The 10,821-nt window shown below is 34.7% G+C and overlaps 1 pseudogene; it reads left to right on the top strand.

The window, feature by feature from the left end:
• Positions 1–8,410: 8,410 nt before the first annotated feature.
• LOC138170908 (importin subunit alpha-1 pseudogene) lies at positions 8,411–10,357 on the top strand (annotated as a pseudogene).
• The last annotated feature ends 464 nt before the right edge of the window (positions 10,358–10,821 follow it).

Below are 10,821 nucleotides of genomic sequence, written 5' to 3'. Positions count from 1 at the left end.
AAAAAAAACTGCATTCTCATCCATTCTCATCTTTGGTCTAGAATTATTCCACTGCAGGTTTCAGGCTGGATTGGAAGCAAGAACTAAGATCACACTCCCTCTCCTAGATATAGAACCACATAAATCCTGCTTGCTTTGTAACTTGCTCCTTGCTTTGAACATCGGCTAAGGTCTGTGATTACACTTCAGACTAGAATGCTAACCATGGGTGCAGGTCCCTCCCTTCCTCAATTATCCTTGGATTATCAATCCAGAACCATGCAATAAACAACAGATGACCATGTTTTCATCTATTCCTGCCTCCTGTTTAAAGTTCAGCACCTTTTTGTAGATTTTTAATCTCTTCCTTTCCTGGTATACAGGCTCTCCCTACATTGAAATTTTTCTCATAGAATTTCCAAGAAAGAATATGTCTATGTTATCAGCAGATCTCCCTCTATTTCTGACTAAATCAACCTGGTCTAGAAAAAATAACTTGTGTCTTTGTTTAATTCAGTTTTTCTTGCATTTTTGTATTAAGGCTAGTATGAAGAGTTTTATAATCTGTTTGGAAACACTGTAGGAGATGGGGAGCTGTTCTGGATTTCTTTCTACTCTATCTGCCATCTTGGTTTTGACTTCTCTGTCTTTGTCATCACTCACAAATAATACACTTCCATGACTTTCCGAAGTCTGAAATTGCTCTATTTTTCATGTAATTTTGCTATTCTTTTTTTCATCTCTGCCTTAACAATTCCTAACCCTGTTCTTCCTTCTCAATATGATTTTCAATCCTGGGGTGGCCAGGTAGCACAGCAAGTAAGAGCACCGGCTCCAATGTTGAGAAGACCTGGAGATCGAATCCCGGGCTCAGACACTTAGCACCCACCCAGAAACACCTGGCCGTGTAACCTTGAGCAAGTTACTTAACCCCGATTGCTTAAAAATATATATATTTTTTTTTATAAAAATGATTTTCAATCCTTCTTTGCCTCAGTTTTTTCTTAGGCTATAACCCTATACAAGCTAAACTTTCCTCCCTTTCCAATTTGCAGTGTTATTGTATACCAGGACATTTCCCTTTTTGAACCAAGTCAGCTCTATGTTATCCTCTTCCCTCTCACCACCATGACTTCACACTTACTCCGGAAGAAATTATGGGAAATTAATGAACCATGCTGTCTGGGTCCACTACCAATTCATCTTACATGATGTACACTGTGCCCTAATTGCAGTAAGGAAATATTTTAACACCTTTCTAATTCATGCATTCTCCCACTCACCATAGTAACATTCTTTTAATCTTTTCATCATTCTTCAACCTCAGTTCCTCTCCCCAACCAATACCTTCTCAGCTGCATATCTTGGTTCATATTTTACTGAAAACAATTTTCTCAGAGTCCCATCTTCTTGTTTTCTTCTGATTGATAAAATGACTTCAGCCATTATTTTATAATTCATTTCTGTTTCATGAAAAGAAGACATTTCTTTTTGCCAAAGCAATTCCCTCTACATGGACAAATGATCCTTTCTATCCTATGTTCTCTGGTAGATTGTTCCTTCTATCATCCCCACTGTACTAATCTTCAATCTTTCCCTAGTTACTGGTTGATTCCCTGCTGTCCCAAAATATGCATTTGTCTTGCCCACCCTCCAATAAGAACTTCACTTTTTCCACCTATACTTATGTGTTATGAGATATTTATATCTCATTTCCAAGTCTAAAATTCTTGAGAACATTCACTAAACTTAGTTGCTCCATCTCTCTCTGCCTCCCTCTCTCTCTCTGTCTCTGTCTCTCTCTCCCTCTTTCTCTCCCTCTCTCATTATCTGTCTGTCTTTCTATGTTTGTCTCTCTCTCTTCATTCTTTCTCTGTTTCTGTCCCTATATTTCTTCAGTCCACAGTTACAAAAGATCATCTCGGTATTCATTCTTTCTGACCTCTCTGCATCTGAGATTACATATGAATGCATGTAAGTATACTGTCAGTTTCACTTTGTCAATGTCGCCCTTCTCTTTTTACTATTAGGAGATACCCTGTTTCCCAGAGCAAAGGCCCAGGAAACAAGCTGTGCCCTGAGCTTGCCATAACAATAATATTTTGCATGTACCCTCTCTATGAACTTATCACGGTAAAATCACAAAACTTCTTCACAGCAGAACCAGGTCTCTGAGGTTGGACAACCACATGCAATATTCATGTTCCAGTAATGATGTCCATATTTGAATTAATTGTATCTCATTGTTGCTGTTCCCCCTCCATTGTAAGGGCAACAGCTCACTTTGTAGCCATTGATTGGTGTAAGTATTGATATTTGCCCACATTAAAGTGGGTCTCTTACTAGAAGGGCCCTCAGCAGATGTGTATAGTTTCCCTCCTCCAATGGAATAAAGAAAGCTTTATGCTTATGACCACTGTTATGTCTTTGGTTTTATTTATTTGTTTGTTTGTTTGGTAGGTTTTTTTTCAGATTTAAATATGATTGTAATAACTTGTGTGAACTCTTTTATCTTGAACAAGAAATCCAAACAAACAAAAATAGAAATAGTAGGTGTAGGTGGAGAAATATGACCTACAATGATGACAGACTGTCCTTTTTACATGGAGATTTGCAATCAGAGCAAAAGAAGGAGGGGAAGTGAAAAACATCTTTGGAAGAATTTTCCTCAGTTTTTTGCTATGCTCCTGAATCTTCCATGGCAAGTCTCTAGAGACTCAGATTTCAAACAATTCGAAGCTCCAACCTTTCACTATCTATTCTGGAATACAGTTTCTGTTCACAAACTTTATTTTTCAGACAAACTAGACTACAAGCTGTTTCCCAAACTAAATTTACCATTTCCCACCTTTATACCATGGCAAAAGCACTAAGACTGACTTTGAATACATACACTTTTGTCCACCATCTCTTAGCATTCCTAGCTTCGTTGCTCAGTTTTGACTTTGCACACCAAGGCTTCAGCACCTAGCAAGAGTTGTTCTTCATGCTCAAAGAATACCAAAATGACTTCACTATGTTGGAGTCAAGGTAGAGTGCATCCTACTATGGGTGATCAAACCGATGTGCACTCAGAAAGTTCGAACATAGGTTCAGTACAAAAAGTCTATATGAATATTTGGAGTAAAGATGTCTCTAAATTTGTTCATCAGACATTTCTTTTGTTCACCTAACTCAGTGCCTACAAAAGTGGATTCTTGTTGATATTTGTTAAATTGAAATGCTACTTAATTTTGGGGTGAGAGGAACTGAGATAAAATCCTGATTCTGCTACCTTTGGGACTTTAGGTAAGTGACTCAACTTCTCTGGGATTGTTTACTCAACCATAACATGAAAATGTTCCTTTAGATGACTGTTGTGCCCCCTTTCAACTCTAAATCTATTATTATAAACAAAATAGGAGTGATTGGCAATGAGTCTAGGTCAGATATACTGTATATGTGGAGAAGTCAGCTGGTTTCTGGAGTAGCTGAATTTAATAGGGAAGTTTGGCACAATCAGAGCTAGTACATCAATGACCATAAAAAAGAGATGCCTCTTGCAGGATTAGAGAGACACACAAATATGCAACAATTCCCTGTTGCACTTTCAGATCTGGATTTCTCATTCCATTTCCCTGCACTGGATTTCCTCAGGTATCAATGTGGCTGGTGCAACTTCCTTTCTGCATTTCTTTTAGGCCCCTTACTAAAAAACAAAAAAACAAAACCAAAAAACAAAACAAAACAAAACTGGTCATTTATTCCATGGATAACACTGCAAGGTAGGTGAAATTGATATAAAGTATAGATACGTATCTGTGAATCATATAACAAAAATATTAATGAAAAATGGTATTTATGATGCTACATGATAGATATAATGTAACTCTATATACAAGATACAATGGTGGAAGGTTTCATTGTGAAGGCAAACTTTAGACAGAGTTTTGAAGTTTATGGACAAAGAACATTTATGTCACCCTTTTTTAACTAATTATCAAGAAAAAGTAAAAATTTCTTCTATTAGATGTTTTCATTAATTTTTTTTTCCATTTTCTTCAGCAGAATTCATTATACTTGCCATAATTTTAAATGAATTGTGCTTCTTATGCTCATGGTGAGAAATAGTAGCATAAATATGCATGTAGTGTGTGTATGCACAGTCGTGAATGATATATTTATTTATGTAAATGTTTATATATGGAAGTACATTTGATTTATACATTCTACAACTTTAAATAAAGTCTCTCATATTCACTTTAGCATTAGTATCAGCTCCTCTTCAGATTTTTAATGAAAAACTAAATAATAAATGTTAAATCTATCTCCCTATCAAGGAATTAAAATGGATATAAATTAGAAAAATATAGAATTCATTCATTTGCATATTGAACCATTTTTGGTATCTAATGTTCCTTAGAAACTTTAATGATACAGTAATATCTAGAACTTCAAAAGTTTACAGAATAAGAATAAATCTATTCCATGGACTAACATGCATCGGTAAATTCAAAAATGTTCCCTTCAGTGTGGCAAAGGAGGAAAGAATAACTTACTCATGTCAGACATATAATATCCACAAACTTGGACTCAGAAATTTTTTATACATCTATTCTTACATTCATACATTCAACAAGTATATACTGAATGTGTACCTATATACCAGACACTCTAACAAGTGCTAGAAATATAAAAAAGTTCTCTCTCTTTTTCTTTCTGTGTCTTCTCTCTTCCCCCTTTTCTCTGTATATGAATATCTGCACAAATATATGTGCATATATACCTGCATATTTATTCACAAATATGCATGCATATATGTTTATATACACATATTTCATTTACACAGTCATGTATGCATACACATGTGTACATATGAAGTGGCACAGAAGATCTTTGAAGGTACCTTGGAAATTTAAAGTGTAGATGAGGATAGTTGGCACAAAGTACAGCTCATGAAAAGACATAGATTTGGCAGCAGAATAGTCAGGTACAAGTTATAGCAAGAAGGAGACTGCTTGCAATGTAGTATGTAAAAGGGAGTAAGATGAAAAAACCTATAAATTTTGACAGGAGATAGATTGTGAAGGGTTTTAAGTCAGCTTTCCTTAGCCTCTTTCAAATGGGTACAATAATGTTTAAATTACCACTATCATTGCACAACACACACATACACACATGCATGCACACACACCACCTTAAAAACTTTATGTTATCAAAAAATGTGCTATGTTATATTTATAAAATATACCTTTATACTCTAAAATCAGTTAGGAACATGGCCAATTTAGTATTTGCTAGTTTATTTTTCTCTTAATGTAAGTCAGATACAATTGATGGTTGTCTTTTCATTCAAAAATAATAATAAAAATAATTTGATCTCTATGTGGACTAATCTAAGTAGCTAAGGTACACCTACGTGGTACACTGGATAGCATAGTGGGAATTGGATTAGGAAGACCTGTGCTCAGATATGACCTCAGGGCATTGGCACTGTCTAACTCAGTTTCCAACAATAAATTTGGTGTAGCAACTATTTCTTGACAGTTGTGAGGCTAAAATGAAAAAAAATAAAGCCATTTGTAAATTTTAAAGCATTAATTATTGTTGTTGTTGTTAATGTTATTATTAACCTAAAACTGTTGAATCAATTTGCTTTCTTAGATTAACCTATTGACACCTGCAGTCATCATTTTCTAATCCAAACAAAGCAAAATAAAGATCCACAAAAACTTCAGTCCTAGAGGTCTTAGATTTCAGTATATGGTGTTTCATCAAATTTCAGCTTATCTGCAATTAGTTTTCCATTATAGTATTGCTCAGACACAGAGTTAATTCATTCTTCAAAGGATATACTTTACTTATATGAAATAGTTGGCCTTCTTCTTAGCTCCTCACACTTTTATTTTGCCACTTCAAAAATAATTTTTGTTCATAATCTTTATTGAATAGGGGTACTTGGACAATATTAATTACATTGATTTGTTCTATACATAAAATCAAATGGAAGATTGTCTATGACCTAAATATGAACTAAATTACTAGTCACTTGACAATTAAAAATCTTTTATTTTTAATTGATCATTATTTTTTGGTCCTCAGTCATTTTTTGAAGAAGTGTTCTCTAAGTTAGTGAGCAGCTAGGTGGCACAGTAGATAGATAACTGGGCTTGGAATCAGGAAGACTCACTTTTCCGAGTTTAAATCTGAGTTCAAATCAGACAGTTACTATCCATGTGACTCTGGACAAGTCATTTAACCCTGTTTGTCTCAGTTTCCTCATCTGTAAAATTAACTGGAGAAAGACAGCAAACAATTCCAGTATCTCTACCAAGAATACCCTTAAATAAGGTCTCAAAGAATCAGACATGACCAAAATTACTTAGCAAAAAAAAATTTCCTTGGTTTATGCCTATTCTGAGGAACAATGAATGTGCAAGAATGAATATTTTTTAAAGATCAAAAGCATATTTTCTTACACATAAATCTCATTATACATCTCATGTCTATTTAGTAATGAGCAACTAATGCATGATGATTAAATTTTTTATTAATACAATAAAATAAGTGCTCAAGGAAGAAAGATAATTACACTGTTTATCCCTTAGATCAAGGCAGTGTTGTGAAACATTGTACAATGGATAGAGATTCAGATTTGTTGTCAGAGAACTGGGGCTCAAATAAGGAAGTGACTTAAGCTTTTTGGGCACTAGCGTTCTTTTCTTTTAAAATGAGGTGGTTGAGCTAGATGAAAAAAAAATTTCTTCCAGTTCTAAATATATGACATAGAAGTGGAAGATAATACTTTTACAAATGATAATACTGACAAACCATGCAAATATACTTTAGTACAGATGGAGATCTTCAGTTTAATCTTATATTTATTCTTGTGACTCAGAAAACCACAAGGATGATGAAACAGAAAAGAAAAAAAAAAGATAGAGAAACTGAAAATCAGTTTAAATCAGTCTCACAAATTAGTTATTACCTCAAAATAGAAGGTAAAGGTAAGTTTTGATTCCCCTTATCTACTACACTTTCTCATGATCCCCAAACAGAAACTACATTTAAATCCCTGTCTTCCTAATAGACAAACTTGACCTCTCTTTTTGGAAAGCAAAATATTTTTAAAAGGAAATTTCAGTAGGAACAATGTTTTTAATCAAGAAGTCAGTGTTATCAAATGTTGGTTAGTTATTTTGAAAGTATAAAGTAACCTGAACTAGACTGACCATTACCTAGTAGATGTCCTTAATGGAAAATATTTAAAGAATAGTTAAAAATGAATGAAAATTACTGTGTGGTTTACAAAAATAGACATTTCTACAGTGCTGAAAGGTTATTTGAAAATGTTAAAACATATTTTTTTGTTCATTTGCTTAGAATTTTTAATATACAATTAGAAGGGAAGCTTTACTAGGAAAAATATAAATTTTCACTCCTTTCCTTTTTTAAAATAATTTCTGTACTTATAAAATATACAAAACTGAGCATTTCCATAGGAAAGCAGAACATAAAAATAAGATTCCCAGATGAAAAAATTTAATCTCAATTTCATAAAACTTGCTTTCCCCTCAAAAAATTATATAATAAATTCAATCTGGTAATTTCAAAATTGTTCCACTAGACTAGTCTTTCTGAAATATTTGTTGAACTCCTTTTCTGTGTATTTTTTTTATTTTCCTTTCTTTCTTCTCTGTTTTGTATCACCAATGCATCATCCTTCTTACTACTTCCTAGGTAAAAACAAAAAAAAAGTATCAAATAAACATAATAAAGTAAAACATTTTGATATGGTGACTATGTCCAGGAATATATCTCCTTCAACATAATAATTCCATCACTCATCTCTTAGAATATGGGTAACATGTTTTGTCTTATTTATCAAAGGTCCTCTGAAAATGTGTTTGCTCAGCAATATAATCAGACTTTTCAAATCTTTTGTTGTTGGTTTGTTATTTGTTTTTGTTTTTTTTTTCAAATTGATATCGTATATATATTTTTTCTCCTATTGTTCTCAATTTACTATGCCTCAGTAACTAACTCCCAAGATTTTCTGAAATAATCTCATGACATTTCTTGTACTATAATAATATTTCACTCTACTCGTATATCACAATCTACTTAGCATTTATCCAAAGAGCCCATGGTTTCAATTTTCTTTTTTTTTTTCTTTCCTTTTTATCTCTCTCTTTGTATCAAGAAGTTTGTTTTACTTGCTACTATTCCTGTCAGGTATTATCTTTCCCCTTAATCCTTCTTCTCCTCTCCCCTCTCATTATCCTGCTGAGTGCAATGTAATTTTTTAATTAAATTTTATTTTTTCTTCACTATATATAAACAAAATGTTTCAACATTTGCTTTTAAAAATTTGGGATCCAAAGTCTATCACTCTCTCTCTTCCCCATCCTCTCTCCCCCCGAGAAGGAAAGCAATTTGATATACAATATAAATGTGCAGTCATGGGAAGTCTAACCGTGACGCAGCTGCAACCTCCTCCAGCTTCCCCTAAGGGGCCCGCAGACCTCCCGCAACTTCCCTCCTTGCTTTTTCTCCCACTGTTGAACATAACCATGTCCACCAATGAAAATGCTAATTCACCAGCTGTCCAGCTTAATAGGTTTAAGAACAAAGGGAAAGACAGCACTGAAATGAGGCACTGGCGTATTGAAATGAATGTAGCACTGAGGAAAGCTAAAAAAGATGACCAGATGCTGAAAAGAAGAAACGTCAGCACTTTTCCTGATGATGCTACTTCTCCACTGCAGGAAAACCGAAATAACCAGGGCTCTGCATTTTCGTCTGCTGACGATATTGTCAAAGGCATAAATAGTAATAATCTGGAGGTTCAACTTCAGGCTACCCAAGCTGCTAGGAACTCCTTTCTAGGGAAAAACAGCTTCCCATAGACCAAATAATTGAGGCTGGTATGATTCCAAAGCTTGTAGGCTTCTTTGGCAGGACAGACTGTAATCCTATTCAGTTTGAATCTGCTTGGGCACTTACTAACATTGCTTCTGGAACATCATACCAAACCAAGGTTGTGATAGATGGAGGGGCTTATACCTGTGTTCATTGCCCTGTTGGCCTCTACCCAGGCTCACATCAGTGAACAGGCAGTGTGGGCTCTGGGAAACATTGCAGGTGATGGTTCAGCCTACAGAGACTTGGTTAACAAGTATGGTGCAATAGACCCTCTTTTAGCTCTGCTTGCAGTTCGTGATATATCATCATTAGCATGTGGTTACTTATCTTACCTGGACACTTTCAAATCTTTTTCGTAACAAGAATCCTGCTCCCCCAATAGAAGCTATTGAGCAAATTCTTCCTACCTTAGTTTGTCTTTTGCATCATGGTGACCCAGAAGTTCTGGCAGATACCTATTGGGCTATTTCCTACCTCACGGATGGCTCAAATGACAGGATTGCAGTGGTTGTGAAAACTGGAGTTGTCCCACAGCTAGTGAAACTTCTAGGATCTGGTGAATTGCCCATAGTGACTCCTTCCTTATGGGCTATAGGAAACATTGTCACTGGGACAGATGAACAAACTCAGATTGTAATAGATTCAGGAGCACTTTCTGTCTTTCCTAGCCTGCTTACTCACCCCAAAACCAATATCCAGAAGGACACTGCATGGACCATGTCAAACATCACGGCTGGCGGTCAGGACCAAATACAGCAAGTTGTAAATCATGGACTAGTTCCATATTTGGTTGGAATTCTGTCAAAGGGAAACCTTAAGTCACAGAAAGAAGCTGTATGGGCTGTCACAAACTATATAAGTGGTGGAACAATTGAGCAGATTGTGTATCTTGTCCACAATGGAATTCTGGAACCTTTAATCAACCTCTTGTCTGCAAAAGACAGCAAAATTGTACTGGTTATTTTGGATGCAATTTCAAATATTTTTCTGGCTGCTGAAAAACTAAATGAAACTGAAAAACTGTGTGTCCTAATTGAAGAATGTGGAGGACTAGACAGAATTGAAGCACTTCAATCACATGAAAATGAAATGGTGTATAAGGCTTCATCAAGCTTAATTGAAAAGTATTTCTCTGCAGAGGAAGAAGATCAAAATGTTGTCCCAGAATCTACCTCTGATGGCTATACCTTCCAGATTCAAGATGGCACTCCTGGGACATTTAACTTTTAGATTGTACAAGTCTTGTATGCCTTGTTCTTGGTATAATTTTGTCTTACTGTCTCTCCATTTTAAGATCTTTTTTTTAAATGTGACTTTTAATGTAGCACTAATGCATACTTGAACAGTTTGAACTGTGTACATACTGTATGAAACCTCTATCCTCAATAGGGTTCTTATTTCTATGTGGAATTTCCTGTTTTGCAGTGTCCTGTAAAAAAAAACTTAATTCAAAAAAATAAAATAAAAAAATAAATGTTCAGTCATGCAAAACATTTCCATATTAAACATGTTGTAAAAGAAAACATGTATAAAATTTTCAAGAAGAATACATTTTTAAAAGTATGTGCAATCTGCCTTCAGATTTCATCAGTTCTTTCTCTAGAGGTGGATAGTTTTTTTTCATCATAGGTCCTTTGGAATTGCCTTGGATCATTTTATTGCTGAAAATAGCTATCATTCACAGTCAATACAACTGTATCTGTGTATAATGTTCTCCTGGTTCTACTTATTTCACTATGTACCAATTCATGTAAGTATTCCCATGTTTTTCTGGTCATCATTTTTATAGCACAGAAATTCCATCACAATCGTAAACCACAATTTGTTCAGTCATTCCAAATTGATGGACATACCCTCAGATTCCAAATTTTTGGCCACCACAAAAAAAGCTGCTATAAATGCTTTTGTACATATAAGTCCTTTTCTTTTGATCTTTTT

The sequence above is a fragment of the Petaurus breviceps genome, unplaced genomic scaffold (genome assembly GCF_028583685.1).
Source record: "Petaurus breviceps papuanus isolate PSGF00001 unplaced genomic scaffold, PetGlider_PUasm1.0 40, whole genome shotgun sequence".
NCBI lineage: Eukaryota > Metazoa > Chordata > Mammalia > Diprotodontia > Petauridae > Petaurus > Petaurus breviceps.
The sequence above is the reverse complement of the archived record's forward strand: the minus strand, read 5'-3'. Positions and strand labels throughout refer to the sequence as shown.